Source organism: Montipora capricornis, chromosome 5 (assembly GCF_036669925.1).
Source record: "Montipora capricornis isolate CH-2021 chromosome 5, ASM3666992v2, whole genome shotgun sequence".
NCBI classification, from domain to species: domain Eukaryota; kingdom Metazoa; phylum Cnidaria; class Anthozoa; order Scleractinia; family Acroporidae; genus Montipora; species Montipora capricornis.
Genome location: NC_090887.1, coordinates 19118014 through 19135761, shown reverse-complemented (window position 1 = coordinate 19135761; position 17748 = coordinate 19118014). Strand labels below are relative to the sequence as shown.

General features: G+C 38.9%; 1 protein-coding gene across 1 annotated transcript in view; it reads right to left on the bottom strand.

Moving 5' to 3' along the window:
• Positions 1–17748, bottom strand: part of LOC138049805 (doublesex and mab-3 related transcription factor 3, truncated-like) — a 199411-nt gene that overhangs the window by 142144 nt on the left and 39519 nt on the right. Inside the window, exon 3 of the mRNA XM_068896246.1 lies at positions 12032–12174. The gene's annotated coding sequence lies outside the window, so the exon portion shown is untranslated. The remainder of the gene's footprint in view (positions 1–12031; positions 12175–17748) is intronic.

The window sequence follows — 17748 nt, the reverse complement described above, 5'->3', positions numbered from 1 at the left end:
TACAGCACAACAAAAGAACGGCAAAAAAGAATTTTGTCCTGAGAAGCAACCCCCTAACGTACCAAATATTCTTTCATCCAAGGATCATTAAATAAGGAATTAAACAATTTTGGAGTTTCCATTTATCCGGCTTTCATGCCTCCTTCACACAGATTTCAAGTTCTCGGTGTCTATATGCAAGTCCCTCCAGTTTGTTAATGTTATTTACATAATTTTAGCTTTTTTACTGAACGATTTTGCACCTAGACATCTTCATCTAAAGAAAATGTAGTCGGTGTGAATCTGGGACTTCTAGTCATGGACATTTTATAAAAGTTGCTGGGTTGAGCATAGTCTGGGCTCAGCCCAATAACAGTCATACGCCCGCTTTGAATCCACCCAGCAGGTCCCTGAAGGAGTGAACTGCCTCAGTTCAAAATGAATCCTTTTATAACTAGTAGTAATCTCGGATTATTGAAGTGCGCTCGACAGCCGCTTTGGAAGCAAAGGAGAAAGGCAGCGAAAGAAACAATCTTATAGGACCACTAACTGAATTCATAAGAGGATTAACTGGATTACAGGGGCCTTTCAAATAAAGGCTCCGTAGCATTAATCTCCGCTAAAAAGCGGTTTCAAACTTACAGATGAAGAATCACTATTAAATTAAGCATACAGATTAAATTGAAAGCTGTGGAAGAGTACGTCTGTTCCTATTGTTAAGTTCATTTTCAAGATTTGGTAAAATGTGTTAAGGAGCGTTGAGCCGAGGCCGTGATTGAGCGGGGTACATGCAGGTTACACGTTTCATTTGTTTCAAAAAATAGCGAGATCCGTCATGAACAGAGAACGGGAGAGACAATGAGCTAACACTATGATTGGCTACAGCTTGTACCATTTATTGGTTTAATTGCAGGTGGCAAAAGGCAAGTCTTAGCAATTCAACTTGGAGCTATAACTCGACTCAAAAGACAAAACGTGTCTGTAAATGATATAGCCCTTTTAAGTTACGCTAAGATGTTTGAAGAAGGTCGTTCTTCAACCGGCTAAGCTTTGTTAAGAAATCAGGTAATGAAGTTTATTCCAATGACAGTTACATTATCTCTTTTGCAGAAATGCGACGCCAAACTCTTTAGGCTTCCAGTATATTTGGCGGTTTCTAACGCAAGATTTTTAAGTGATTAAGTTTTCTTTTTACCTGTCGTTTCAAAGTTTACAACTGTCTTGGCAAACGTTTAAAGTTTCATTTTATATGAAGTCGTCAAGCTGGGTCAGTCAAGATTTTAAAAAAATGTCAATAATCAGAAATCACAGTATTCGATTTCATGTCGCTTTTGTTGAAAATCGTTCTTATGAAATAAAATCACGTTCATTTACTACTTTTATAGCGTTCTCAATTCCTATTCTTTAATAAGCTTGTCTTTTTTTCCTGCTTACTACATATTGAGCCCTTCTGTTCTCTCCTATACACCTCTGCTTGTCACGGACTGAAAAAAAATTATTTGAACTCAGTCGTTTTCTACGTGAATTCGACCAGAGGACACCAGCCCAAACGAGAGTCCCCTCGTACAAAAACGACAAAACCTAAATGGAACGCGTTATTCACCTCTGATAACTGGTTACTCAAATCCAGAACAAAAGCGGAGGCAACTTTGTAATGTTTTCTCGTTGCAAGGAAGTGATAACAGCCACTCTGTTTGGCATTGACAGTACAAACGATGAATGATGAAGTTCAAACAATGAGGTACAAACGTGTGCAGCCCAGAACAAACAATACTCAATTCAAGTTAGAAATTGCAAGAAAGTGTTCAGTTCTGCTTAACGTAAATGACTTTTAATGTTTCATTCTTTCTTCGCACGAAAGTTACAAGAAGAGTGATCTTATGGAGAAGAATAAAAGTGTGCAGTACCGTTCATGTTAAGTGTGTGAAACTTGTAGTAATGAGTTGAAATCTCCGATAGCTGAAGAGCTTGGTTCGAGAATCCAAACAAACATTAGTAAACGCAATTAAGCTTTTGTTCCTGAGATTTACCTTAACGCCAGCATTTTCTCGAGGAACCTAGAAACCTGCACTGGCAACGATCAGGGAATATAGATATCTACAAACAACACCAGTAAAAGAGACAGACACTTGTTGGGGGCATGCCTCCTTATTGACACACTTGTAGGGTTTGATTAGATCAAAGATTTTTGGCTTAAATTACCCAACTCCCACATGTAGTTGGAGACCAAGATACCAAAAAGGCTCGCTTTTCAATTGTTTCTTCGTTGGACGTCAAGCCATGCATATGATTCGTCAATTTAAAACAACTGCGCATGCTTTGTGTGTGTGTGTGTGCGGTTTTTTTTTTTTGGCTATCAAATGGGGCAGCAGCGTAAATAATAAGGACCTTTAGATTCTCGGACGAGGACAAGAAAGAGTACGAGATGTGACTGCCCGTTTTTAGCGAAAATACTTTAAACATTTATAACCCTGACAATCTTACTCTTTGTTAGTAGAATAGGTTGATGAGTTACTCTTATTGCTGATAACTGAGCTGCTGGTAGTTGTTGCCTCATAAAGCTGTGTGCGTAAAATGTAATGGCCATTCGACTCTTATTCACCGACAGCAACGCACTACTTTTTGATTTTGTGTTGGTTGCAATAGTTGCAATAGTAGTCGTTTTCTCTAGGAAACACTTTTGAAAACCCCTCACATCGTATCGCTCGTTTTATTGCTTCAATTAATGGTGCACTTGTTAAACTAGCATTAAATAAATACGATTTCATACACAGCACAGACCTAAACAAATTTATCAGTCACGCTTAAACTCAGAAGAAGCTGACAACTCTTTTCAGTTTTAAAAAAAGAATGGGAGATGTTTGCTTCCAATGCCGGTAAGATGGATGCAGAAGCCGCCGAATCGAAACTTTGGTCTTGGAATCGGAGGAGATGGAAGCCACCGAAACGCGTCTCTCTTCTTTTGATGTTTCGTTGCAGAGTGTCATGTTATTGTTCCTTTCTCCAGTCTGATATTTACAATTAAATTCGGAATAAGTAGTTTCTTCTACTACAAGCCGCGGCGAAAATTTCTTAAGCTGAGTTTCTACAAGCTGCTAAAAGTAAAGAGCGAAGAGACACGTGGCAAAAGCAGCAACATGGTAACTTGATAAGGCAGAGCAAAAGTCTTTCTTTGCTTACATACTTCGAAACAGTCATTTCAGTAGTGTTTAAAATCAGTTACGACTCTTACAGAAAAAAAAATAATTTCTGTTGACCACGAGAGTTCGTGGCACACACAGGTTTTAAAGCTTCAGTTACCACCTTCAGATCTCCCACCTCTAAATAATCGAATACGTTAGTAAGAATTTGAATAATGAGATCTGTGCTGGCAGTTGCAAACAAAAGCCTTAAAAAAGACTGATACAGTCAAGCCGTTTAACCTGCTTCTAATAGTGTTGAAAGATACTTTTTCGGCGGTACTTCACACCACCACCATAAAAGAAGTGGTGGTGGTGGTGGTGGTGGTGGTGGTGGTGGTGGTAGTAATAGTGGTACTACTACTACTAAGTACCACTACTGCTGCTGCTGCTGCTAAAACTACTATTGCTACTACAACTACTATTACTACTACAACTACAACTACAACTACAACTACTACCACTACCACTACCACTACCACTACCACTACCACTACCACTACCACTACCACTACCACTACCACTACCACTACCACTACCACTACCACTACCACTACCACTACCACTACCACTACCACTACCACTACCACCACCACCACCACCACCACCACCACCACTACTACTACTACTACTACTACTACTACTACTACTACTACTACTAAGAAAACAATCCAAAATTTGGACGACTCCTTGAAATGGCTTTGTCGTCACTTGAGCTTTGCGTGACAGCAAGCCGACTCAAGGTAGTAAAGTCAATTAACTATTGACGTAAATTTTTTACTTAATCACTGCTGTAGCAGCGAAAAGGTCAACAGATTGCGACTGAAGAGGTTCAAGTTATTCCTGGCTCGTGACTGATAGGTTTAAATAACGATATTGAGGATCTTATAAGGGGCTTATTTTCCACGCCCAAATATAATACGTCTTAGTGAGGTCATTTGAATGGGTGCCAGCTTAGCAATACATCCTAAAACTATCTGCGTGATCATTGCCTAAAACGCGAAAAACTATTATTTTTGATACTATTAATACCTGGAGAGGTGTTTAAAGTCAAAAATAGATTGTCAGTGCCTAATTAACACTTACTTTCAACGGAGATTCGAGCATAAAAGGCTTGACGAGAACGAATGCTTGTAAATGTAAATGTAAATGTAAATGCGAGACTTAACAAAAAGGACAGCATTCCTAGGGTTAAGATTTTCCTTTTTTGTCAAAGCAGTGACCCAGACTTGGAGCACTTTCCATCCACACAAGTATGTTATTCCTCATCGGCAAGACAAAAAAAACCGATCTATAATCAGGTTTGCTTTGTTCTCGAGGTATCTCACAGTCTTTATTTGGTCGAAACGGAAATATCAAGTCTGGTTCAGTTGATCTGATCGGTCATATTTTCGTCTGTTTCTTTTGGTTGAGGTATTAAAGCTAAACCCGCCCAAGAGTTGATAGCTTAATTTAAAGCGAGTGTATGTCCCCCATTTTTTGCGAGCTTGTAAACGTTTATGCAAATATTAGGTGTCAAATCTGATCTGCGGCACCCATACTTAAAAATCCAGAATGAAAGTTCAACAGACAACACGATATTTGAATTTTCTAATGCCCTGTACCAAATGTGCTTTATCCTTTGGATCAAATTATAAAGAGTTACATCCAAATAAAACCCTTATCGCCTTAATTCTTAAGATGGTTTCTTGCATTTAATCTTGCGTCTGAGGAGCATAATTAAACACAAGCCCACCCGTCAGAAGCAACAGCTGGATAACGAGCACGGTAAAAAAAATTAAAAGCAAATTGAATGACAACGTTACAAATGAAGTAGAAACGTTCTCCATTTATTTCTTGTTGAAAGGGCATATTGCAAGGCGTCAAATCAGCTACAGACAAATAGCAGTGACTACACTTAAGGCCAAAATAAATAACTTACTGACCTTTCAGTTATAATCCCTCTATCTGCCGCTCTGCTTTGATAGATCCATTTATTTTTGTTCGTGAATTCCTTGGAGAATGCGACAGAACCTTAAAGCAGGAGTAACAAGAATGAGCAATAAAGTTTAGCGTTCTTCGACCCGCCAAAGAGAAGTCAGAATCACTGAAAAGCTCAATATGTGCCCAACGTACTGGATTCAGTTCCAGTGACCAGAAAAGACACAACAGTTTTTAACCCTCTCGATTTCATTTCGTACACTACATTTTGAGATGAACTCGATATTTCATATTATCGACCCCAGGGGAAAAGTGGTTAGACTGTCCCGATGCAAGTGCACGTTGGAAGAGTTAACCGAGCCGTTTTGCATCTAATTCAGTGAAACCTGAATGACTAAAAACACTTCATATCAACCGAGTGGGACTCAGTGAACATAGGCAAGGCACTATTTTCAAATGGACTGTCGAGACCTGAAGGACGGTAATGGTTCTGTTTTCGTCCATAAAGATAAAGGTGTTGTAAAGTCGCTCTGCGACTTAACTGCACCGCAGGCTTGACCCGGTTTTCAATACATAAAATCTCTGGCTGTTCTACCACCCACATTGGGTGGACGGCTTCGATAACAGAGAGAAAAGGAGAGAAACCTTCGAATCTTTCCACCAAAAATTGTATTGAGTGTTCAACCGCCAGGCAAACATGGAACAGAGCAACTGACAAGCCAAACACTCAGTAGCTTGGTGTCTCCATCTCCACGTAAAAAGAAAGGATCATGATATCATAGTCTTGAAGAAATAAAAGAATCTTATGAATTTATTTTGCCCTAATAGAACTGGGTAGCAGTTCTCCATGTGTTCGTTTACCATAAACGCACCCGCAGATTCGAGATTGTGCGTGATCTCGCCTTAAGACACACCGGCAATAAAATATAAGCATGACATCAAGGCAGTCTTTTACGGTATTATAAACAAAGTAAACAGTTACTTAACACGCTATCACGTATTCCATCTTATTTGCCGCCGCAATCTGTTTAACTGAATACTTTTGGTTTGTCCATAACTCAAGTCTATTGATTGCTATTAGGGTTCTAACAGCTTGCAGATGTTATTTACATTACACTTAATCCCCTTTTTTCCTGATTTGTCTTCGAACCGACAATCCATTCACTTGACAAATAGCTTATTTTTTTAGTAGCAGTCCACGCAATTTTGGGACGAGGCTTATTTCTGCCATCTAAAAAACCATTGCAATACGATCGGTCTAAAATAATTTTGGCGGGATAGCGCTCAAAATCGAGCTGGAAGCAGGATGTTCTTAAGTTAAAGAAAGAACGAGGTGAAGTCTTCAGTTATTAGTGAAATAAAAACGCCCAACATCACGATTGACGGAAGAGCCGCACCATGTTGCAGTATAGCTGAAGTGTGACGAGATTTCCGTTCAAAGCTAATCGCAACTCAGTATGAAACATCAAGTATACTTCATTTTTGAATAAATTGATCCAGTGAAAACGAGAAATAAAATGAATACCTTGGTCAACGAAACCAAGTACTTTGATTCGAACCTTATCCTTTGGCAGCGAAAACCATTTAGAGTTGACATTAAAAAAAAAAAAAAGACTAAGCGGTATTGGTTATGCTGTCTAAGTTAGTTCCGGTATTTTCTTTTCAGAGAAAGCAAACCGTCAAGGCCAACGATAAGACAAAAGCAAGAAATAACTTGACGCCAGACTTACTCAAATGTTTGTTTTAGCACACTCACAAAAATCCGAATGCTCCTGACGGGAGTAGAAGCTATCATGGCACTTTAATAGATCGCATGCTTTACCACTGAGCCATAGGAGAAGTAAGATGTAAATGCATTTTTTATATTGGAAGAGCACTTAGCTATCAAGCTAGTTCATAAGAACTCTATTAACTTAAAAGAGATAACAAACGAAACAGAACATTATTAAAAATTCTTAGTGTCAGAACGCAACCAGTTGGCTAAAAAACAAAGCGACAATGGGACCTCCTTAACGTGCACTGGACCACTCATCGTCCTCACTCAAAGAAGACTCCCAGAAGGCATATACAACATATATGTTACTACCTAAAACAGATATTTGCTTGATCATCGACATTGTTGGCTGAAAGTTTTTACTTTTATCGAGTTCTATTCCGGAGAGGAAATTAAGACGGATGCGTGAGATTCTTCTGTCCCTTGCGCATCTTATTCACTGCTAACTCTTCGCTGAAAACACCGAAATAATAACTTAATCGAAGCATTAGAACCAACATGCATCAAGGAGACACCGGAATCCACACAAGAGAAATCCTTCCAAAAATCACCAATACATATGGCGCCACCGTGATTTTAATACAAAATGATCGCATTATTTTCTATTCTGTGGAATTTCAATAGTAACATTACATACTGTGAAGCCATTGGTGCAACTGCACCCGATAGACGAATGGCACGCGACTAACAGTTATATTTGTCTCAACTAAGTAAGCCAATAAGCGAGCTGATAATGTTGCTAAATGTGGCTACACGGCCAGGGACCAAGATATCGTTAGTCATACGGCGATTTTGACCTTAGACTTCAGACGAGTTATTTGTGTGGTTATGATTTCCTGTCGTCTTTGTTAAACGTAGTCATTCGCTTGTAAACCCTGACGAAGAAAGGCAGCGCCTTTTGAAATATTGGCTTTTTCCAACATATCCCTTCACCATTATACCAGCCTTGCTCTTGTTAGCTTTTCATCCTACTTATATTGCTGATAAGGTCCTTCACCCTGATCCGATGCTTCTGTTTTGTGACGCTGGTCCTTGCGGTATTTTTGTTTTCTATCACTACTATTTCATCATCATTATTATCAATAATAATAATAATAATAATAATAATAATTATTATTATTATTATTATTATTATTATTAAATTATTATATAATTTATTATATAAATTATTAATTATTATAAATTATGAAAATAATAATAAATTATTAAAATTATTAAAATTATTAATTATTATTAATTATTATTATTATTATTATTATTATTATTATAATTAAATGACTAAATGAAAATACACAAGATTCCCTGCGACTCTGAGTTTCGTGCGTATGCACTCATTTGGCAAATTTAATGAAGAACAGACTTATTAGCTAGCTATATATACATATTTACGATGAGTAGAACAATGGGGTCCTAATTACAATGGGTGAGAAGGGCGGAACTGGGGGTATGGTGTAAGACTGGCTGAGCTAAAACAAGCGCAATACAATAGCTATTGTGTAGGATAAGCCTTAATTGTTCTTGAGATAAAACTTGTTTTCATGTCGGCATTTGGATACAAGCTCGGATCGTTTGTTCAGTATATTGTTGTTGCTGCGTTTAATTATATGAAGTTTTTCTGCTAAGCATAAATCACATCTTTTGCTTGAATTGTGATAGGGGCGGGCTCTTGCAATGATAGACCATGTAGTTGTAAAGCTGGTGTTGCTGTCTTTGAGTTGCCAGATGTATTTTGATAATTCAGTGCTATTAGAAAGTTTCCTGTGGGTGAATGTTGACTTGTGTTGAGTGTATCTTTGTTTAAAAGTTCCTTCAGTCAATCCGATGTAGTTCTTGGTAGTGGTTTGATTGGCTGTCGTAGAAGTTATTTGTGCATTATAGATCAGGCTAGTGGTTAAGCATTTATTGTCGAGAGGGCAATTTTGTTGGGATCTGCAGTTACATAGTTTGTCGCTAGTGTCGTTGATGTTGTTATTTGATAAGATCTTCTTGTTGTGTTTGTTTATTATGGCCCCATATTCTCCATACAGCTGTAACTTACTTTGATGTTGTTTATGTTGAAAAGGGTGTGATACTTGTGTTGTTGAGGGAAGTGTTTAGATACGAGCTTAAGGAAGGTTTTGCCGATGTTAGTCTTCACGCTGCTGTTAAAAGGGGGATTATACCAGATAATGTTACGCTTGCGGTTTCTACTTGGTCGATCATTTTGTCTGTGTTTGTTGTAGGAAAGGCCTGCTGTGTATCCACTGGATTTGAGGGCGCCGTCATAGGTAGTCTTAGCTTTGTTGAATTCTTCTTAAACGCAGCAACAACAATCTACTGAACAAACGATCCGAGCTTGTATCCAAATGCCGACATGAAAACAAGTTTTATCTCAAGAACAATTAAGGCTTATCCTACACAATAGCTATTGTATTGCGCTTGTTTTAGCTCAGCCAGTCTTACACCATACCCCCCAGTTCCGCCCTTCTCACCCATTGTAATCAGGACCCCATTGTTCTACTCATCGTAAATATGTATATATAGCTAGCTAATAAGTCTGTTCTTCATTAAATCTGCTTGATGAGTGCATACGCACGAAACTCAGAGTCGCAGGGAATCTTGTGTATTTCCATTTGGTCATTTAATTCTATACACCGCTCTAAACAAACGTGCATTGAGCACTCTTTAGCAGTGTTTGCTACAGTTTCTTATGATTATTATTATTATTATTATGATGATTATTATGATTATGATTATTATGATTATTATAATGATTATAATGATTATTATGATTATGATTATTATTATGATTATTATTATTATTACTATGATTATTATTATTATTATTATTATCTTGTTTTCGCACATTGGACTTCCAATGGAACTTCCGTACTCCAGGAAGCTTGGTGACAACAAGTCTCCTCAAACTTCTAGGACCTTCCTAAGAATCCTTGCCGTGTTCAGAATAACACTTTTCTGAAGCTCGTCTATCTTTGTCTGTATACCAATATTCTCTAGTCTCTTTTTTAGATCTTTTGGAACTGTTCCAAATGTTCCGATTACAATAGGAATTACCATTGTTTTCATTTTCCATAACTTCTTCAATTCTCTTGCTAGATCCTGGTATTTCACTACCTTCTCGACTTCTTTCTCCTCAATACGGCTATCATATGGTATTGCAAAATCTATTATTTTGCAACATTTATTTCTCTTTTCAACAACAATCATGTCCGGTCTTTTTGCCTCTATCACGTGATCAGCCTGTATCGTAAAATCCCATAATATTTTACATCTCTCATTCTCTACTTATTATTATTATTATTATTATTATTATTATTATTATTATTATTATTATTATTATTATTATTATTGTAATAATAATAGAGCGAGTTTCAATCAAGTGTCTTAAAACCAAAACCAAAATAATCAGAAACTTGTTAGATATGAATCCTAGGGCCTTAGGTTGCGGGTAGCAACTTGCTTATAGGCCCAACCCAGCATATGTAAGCCGTGTGGAAAAGTAAATAATAATAATCATCATCATCATCATCATCACGACTTTTGTCATCAACACCATCATGTCCTCTCTCATCAAGAAACCTTAGCTTTTAAGGCGTGTCCGAAGAGCACTATTCCGGGGTAATTCAGTTTCAAGATGCATGCAAACACTAGTTTGGATGTTAAGCTCCCATCCAGTAAAAATCTTATAACTTAATTTATGTAGCAAAGAAAGAAAAAAAGAAAGGTCTCTTCTTTACTCATTAATGTACCCATTCTCTCGCTAAGAGGCGTTACAAAAATTCAATACCATGCCCTTACCTCCACTTACAATGGCCATGATCTCGCAAATTCAACCCTGCTTTTCTTCTGGAAGGAGTCTTATCCCACGTTTTTCTTTATTTCCTAGGCTCTTGATTTCGACCATGTACATGGTCGCTAACCGGAACAGGCAAGGGACATCCCTTTGACATCCGAGAGCACTGCCCCCGACATCCTGCCCCTCATAAACCCGGCAGTTAAGCACTTGTTTAATTGGACCATCAGTCTAAAACGAAATAAAGATACTTCCATCAGGCAAATCATACCAATCTTTGCGATGGGACGGAAAATATCAAGCACAATAAACACATAAAAAATACAAAGAGGCAACCGAAAAAGACACCAAATTTATGACTAGAAAAAAAATCAGTTCACGTTACCTGCAAGGGGCCCCATGGTATTTGGATCATCGTCATTTTTTTATGATGACAGGCTTCAATAACCTCATCATCTGTTGGTAACTGGAAAGAGGATCTGTACCCTAAATACGAACTACTATGCAAAGCCTTTACGTTCGTTGCGTGTATCAGTAATTCACGAAGAAAACGCTTGCGAAATCCCCGAGTTAAGGCAATGAGAAAGAAAGAAAGAAAACGCTGGCAATTTTATAAGAACCGAGAGAGTGACAGGAAAGGTGCTGTGTCAAGAAGAACGATCTTATTTGAAAGGCAACGTTCAATCTTCTCCGCTAATGAAACGAAAGGATCAGAAACGCGATTTACGAGACACAACTGCGTTTGAAAAAGAATCCATTTGTTCGCATAGTTCGAGGTTTAATAGTTCTACCCAATTTACTGAGTTGAAAACACTTTGACTCAAAAACACTTCACCGTGTCCCAATAAATAAACTACTCGTGTTACAACACAATGCTCCAAAGAAGAAGACTTCAGTTTGCAGTAATTCGCGAATTCCTCCCATCAACCAAATACCAGACTCAAATAGATTTACTTTCCCTTTGCCAGCTACTTGGATCTTGGATCCCTTTGTTCGTAACAACTATATCCCGTTAAAAGTGGCCTTTTTACGAAACATCCCATTCAATGTTCGACTTCACCCAAGAGAAAGCGTCATTACGACCAGCGCCCTCCGTACGTGACGTCACGGCCGACGTGTTTCAGCCCCTGGACGACACAGATTGTGCAAAATCGAAAACCCTTAAATACTGATGACCACAACCAGGTTTTCTGAGCCCGCGGGGCTGAGCACCCCCAGCAAACCATTGTTTTAACGAAAACCGCTGGTCAGCAACCTGGTTCTGGTCATTGCTGTCTAAGGTCTTCCTGCAAGATCGGCATTTCTCTTCTTTGGGACTCCACCCAACATGGCCGCCTTTTAAAGCAAGTAAAAGCCAGCAGAAAATCGGATAACAATTAACTATACCTGATAACTCGTTCTGAGGAAGAAGCAACATGAAAAGGACAAGGACAACGTCGTACACACGTCTTGAGATTGAAAGGATCTAGAATCATTGTTGGTTGATAAAACATCCTTCAGGTTTTGATGATTTCATGGTCCAGGCATATCTGCTAAAAGCAAAGAAGTCAATTACCAACGAAGCAAAGACCGAACAGAATTGGCCATTTCCGAGTTCGTGTCTGCCTCCTCTTAAAAAAGAGAGTTTATGTCTGAATTTGTTTTCATTCATATGTAAAGAACTAATTACCATTAGAAAAACATCGCATTTAGACACGCTTTGAAGAGGAGGCAGACAATCTCGGAAATGGCCTATTCTCTTCCATCAGTAACTTTTAATATTTACTTTCCTTTTTTACTTCTATTGCGCAGGTTAACAAATAGTTTGATCAAATGCACATTACTGTATGAATAAATCTAGAATAAAAAGAGATAATATAATACATTAACAGTCATAAATGAGGTTAGGAAATACTAAATATAATCCAAATATGAGGACAAGTATGATACATGCATTGAAATACAATTGTAATAACAAAAGAACATAGCAAGCCAAGATCGGTCCGACTGAGGTGTTAGAAATGCTTTGGTAAAAAAATGCGCTTTAAAGTGGGGTTTGAAATCATTTAAATCATCCTTTGTTTGTAAGGCTAAAGCCTTTATTTTTCAAATACGTACCCTCCATCTATATGATGATTCTTGGCAAGAGGTCAGCGGCCTTACTTATGATACTTATTACTAATTATTTATAAATATAAACAATAATCAAAACTTGTCCAGCTGGGCACGGAGGGAGTTTATGGATTGAGCCTCAACGACTTTCAGAGGTAAGCTGTTCCAGTCCCTAATGGTAGTAGGGAAAAAGAATAACAATGATACTGAGTTTGTTTTGGGCACCGGGACTTTATAAGAGTCTGTGCATATGCCTGCTGAATCGGCCAGCTGGCTCCAGATATTTCTGTTGGTCTATCGCAACTAAGTTACAGTGCATTTTATACAGCATTTATAGTCTTGCCTTCTTTCTGCGTAGTTCTAAAGTTCCCCAACCAAGTTGTTCCAACATTTCGGTGACACTGGCAGATCTTTCGTAACAATTTAGGACCCCCTCACGTGCTGCCCTACGATGAACCCTTGTATCCATGGTTGGACCATTTCTACCCTTTCATGATATCAAGCCTTCATCGTACCATGAATCAAGTCAATTAAGCTTTCAAATTCTCTCTTCAGGAGTACCTATTTTTAATTGAGTGAAAACAGTATCATAACCCTTCCAAAATACCCTTGTATTCTTCCGGGGAAAACCTGTCGAAGCATCATCATTGTTATACAGAAGAAAACAGAAAATATTCCCTGTTGTGACCGATGCATGAAAGGCATTCGCCTGGAAAATTCAGATAATCGACTAATCTCAAACTAACATGGCGGCCGAGTACAAAAAGCCACTAGCCGAGATCGCGGGCTCACATTTACTGGTCCCCCAAACTTTTTAACATCAAATTTAACATTGGGGCATAGCAATTACACTACATCCCATCAACTGTTATTACGATCTGCCTCGACCGAGACCCCAACCTGAGTAAACTTTTGATCAAATAAGTGACAACAGAAGCATACAACCTATCTATCGATAATTCAAACTTTCACGCAAAAGTATCGGAAACAGGGCTCTTGGAAGATCACGATTTTGACCCGGTCAACTAACTTGGCCATTACTATGAACAAACAATTCGGGAAGTATATTTGACAGAATCATACATTCATACAAACGAACAATATACAAACAATGTGGTAAAATGCACGTGAATTACATCCCGCTTTTGACTAGCGGGATTTGGATGTTTTCAGCTGTTTTTTCCTTCTCTCTGAGTTATCGCTCACAGAGGGAAGTGTTCAATGTGTCCATCAAATGCAAATTTGTTACAGACGCAAAATGTTTTTTCCATCTGCTCTCTTGTAACAAGCCTCTTGCCCAGTCTTAGGCACAATGGAATACTCCTTATTGCAGAAACCCGAGTTTTCTTTCGTTACTCGTCCAAGCAGCCAAACTGCCTCAACTGCTTTTTTAAGTTCAAATACTTTACCAAGTAAACAAGGTCACAAGCAGTGTTCTCACCAGGATTTTGTTTTAAGGAGTTCCAGGGCTCCCTTTCCTGAAAAATTCTGGGGGGCTCTGCAGGAGCTTAAGTGGGACAAAGTTGCTTGCGCTACATGAATAGGGAAGAAAACATCCTTCGAGATTTCTCTGTCCATTTCATCAAGGTACGTTCAAACCGGAACTCTTGCAATGGTGGCCCCTCAACAATATTGTAAACGCATTTTATTTGTTTGCCTCGAGACAGATCTTACAGGTCATGATATTTTTGTCGGCATCATTGGCAAGCCATGCGTATTGCCACTGACATGCACTCTGAAAAACACGGTCTTTCTTCAATGAAACATCTTTTTAATCTTTGCTTGCTACGTTGTTCTCTTCAACATCCTCTTCACCAGCATTACGATGATCTTGTTTCTTTACGGCAAAAGAATTAATCTAGTTTTCTCGTGCCGCGACGAATAGCTCCGAGGAACGAATAACATGAGCCCGCACTCTTAATCATCTGTTACACAAAGTGCGTACCTGAGAACCAGATCCAATATAGCGGTCAAGGCGTCGAAGCTTGCGCTCAATCTCGTGCCCAGAGCCCTTGGGCTTTTTGGTCAGCGGGTGAGCGCCCTGAGAGACTCTGGGATAATGGACTCCATTTTCCCAGAACACGTGGGGTTCCGGTCTTATTGGGCAAACAGCAAACAGTTGGAAATAAATGATAGACTCAAAATGGAGGGGTTGAAAGTGTTCGAGAAACAAAAACTTTAGTCTTACAAACCATAAAAGAAACTGGAGAAACGTTCATTTGCTTTCTGTAAGAGCGAGTGAATACGAAACTTCTGATGCTTAGTGTTTCAGCGTGCATTCCATCGTGCAAGCAACACGATCGGCAATTTTTTTGTGGAAACGACACCAATGTCCTCTTCTACTACATTTTTATGTTTCCGTAATTCTGAATGGCTATGACAAGACCTTCTTCCACAGATTTCTCCCCAAAGAGACTGATGTAATGTTTTTCCACAGTACTTTTGCAACAGCAACAGTAATCAGTTTTTGCAGCGTGGGAAAACGGCTGCTGTTTACCAGTCGAAACTGTTAGACATAATTCAAACCCCGTCGTTTTATTACTTTTCTGATTTATATAAGTTTCTGATGCTTTAAGCTAGGGAAAACAGAGACGGTAAAAAAAAAACCAAACAGCACAAGATTTCGAATCTCCCTGCAAATTCTGGGGATTGTGGTGTGGGACTTCTTCATATTACTTACGGGACCAATCACAAAAATTGTTGACGTCCATTATCCCAGAGTCTCTCCGAGGGCTCACCCGCTGATCAAAAAGTCCAAGGACTCTGTGTACCAGATTGGGCTGCGCTTGCAAGCCACAGGAGCAAAAGAACCCTGAATTTCGACAGCCAATCAACATCTGGTTGGAACATGATGACGCAAGGACTAACTTTGCTGCATTAATTTTTTATTTATTATTTTTTTTTGCTGCATTTAGCCATGCTTCACTTAAAAGACACGAAATACAGTTTCTCTACAATTTTTTTCCTTATTTGCTAGAACAATGCTTTGAGAGAACGAGAATGACTTAAACGCTTTTCATCAATCACCATTTTGCAGACTGTCCACAGATCAAGTTCACTACTTCGATTAATTCTTCACTTGTCAAGTTTTGATTTCCATGTTCTTTAATCTAACTGACAAATCCTTACAACACCACTTACGTGATGGGTACACATAGCACAAGCTAATAATTACGCTTTGTCCATATTTCAGGTGTACGTTCAGAAAAGAGTGAATCAGTTGCATATACTTGGATCGTGTCTCTCAAGATCAATGGACACTACTATACAACAGACCAAAGAAACAAACAATTTCCTCCACAAAGAGACAATTCATTTTATTGCTGCAAGGGAAACTTGACATCGTTTGTAACGCTAAAAGGCTCAGGGAAGCCATCTGAGCGTTAGCCCAAGTCATGGAAAAGGATTCACTGAATGAAAGAAAAAAATCTCGGATCAGGATTGGAAATCGACTTACACTTGGCTTTGTGAAACATTTAAGAATAAAAATCGGCCATGTCAAAGTTGTTGAGCGACGTTTCGATGACTCCATATCATCATTGTCATATAGAGTGTGTTCGCTCATGTGCGGACCGGCAGCCATATTTGCAACCTAACACAAAACGAAGAATTTCATAAAAATAGAGCCCAATCCCAAGAGAATATTTCACTCTTCCAACATGACCGCTGTTTCTTTACTTCATTCCTTCAATATGGCCGCCGTTTGGTTCGGGTAAAAGAAAATAAATCCTATTGTCATGTAAAAGATAAATCCGCAGAAAATGATGTGAACATTGGCCACAGTCATGGAAATGGCCTCGCACAAAGACAGAAGAACATCTACCACCGTGGTGAGAATTGAACCCATGATCTTCGGGTTGGTCGGGAGAGCAACGGCGATCTAATCCGAAGGTCACGTGGGTTCAGTCACTACAAGTTACTCTTTGATAGCTATAATTGTATCCATATAAGCTTAAACTGGTCACCACACAGTTTTCATTTCACGGTTAATATGCAAAATCTTTAACGGTACGAAGTAACTACCTCAAGGAGCAATTCACTGGAATAAAGAAAGCAATCGCAACAACTTCGCGTTATTAGCTTGCTCCATAAAAGCATTTGAAGGACGGGTGAGGTAATCGCCGGATTCAGCCATTCGCAAGTTGTTAAGCGCCTTATTGCTGCAGTGGAAGCCCGAGTTCATTTAGCCGGTCGAGCGTGTAATATACTAACTAAAAACAGCACACTACCACTGAGTGCGTTAATAACGAAGAAGCACTAGCTGGACCAGGTCCAACCTCGTATATAGAACCACCAAGGGTCTCCGATTTGCTTTGCCCAGAAGTCAAGTTCCATGCTGCAGGTTCCGCCCATGCTGATTTCACATCTTCTAACGTACACTACTGGTATCATGCATTCAGTTGCACAGTTTTCTTCTGGTAATCAACTCTTTCAATCACTCAAAGGTTCGTTTTGGTTTCCCCTTGTCGTAAAATGACACCGAAGCCAAGTGACGTTGAATGTGAATGTCATTAAAACTTCGTTGAGTCTTGCTCAGTTTGAGAACACTTAACTTAAGCACCCTTTCTGACGTTGGTAAGATATTTATCGAACATTATCAATGAATAATACAGCTAGCCCTATTTCAAATTTGATCCCATAAGTGAAAACGCGTGAGGGAAGCGGAAAGCGCAGTGAAGCAATTGCTAAGGCGAAAAAAATAAAATAAATTTGCGCAAGTGTTTACTCCAGCTACATTACGTTGGCCTTTCGCTTGTTGATTAAAGTGTCAAAGAACGTGCCGGCGTACACGCAAATTGAGCTTGGACCGGTGGAAGTACACAACTCGAGAGCGACCGGAAAAAGGCGTATCACCATGGTTTTACTCGGAAGAAACACACTGCGGTACTTTTGGGCAGGAAACAAGGAAAGGCAGAATCACACACAATCTCGATAATTGACCACTTTAGTCAAGCATGTCCTTCATATTTGATTTATCTGTTCATTTTGAATTAAAGGAGTTATTAAATATC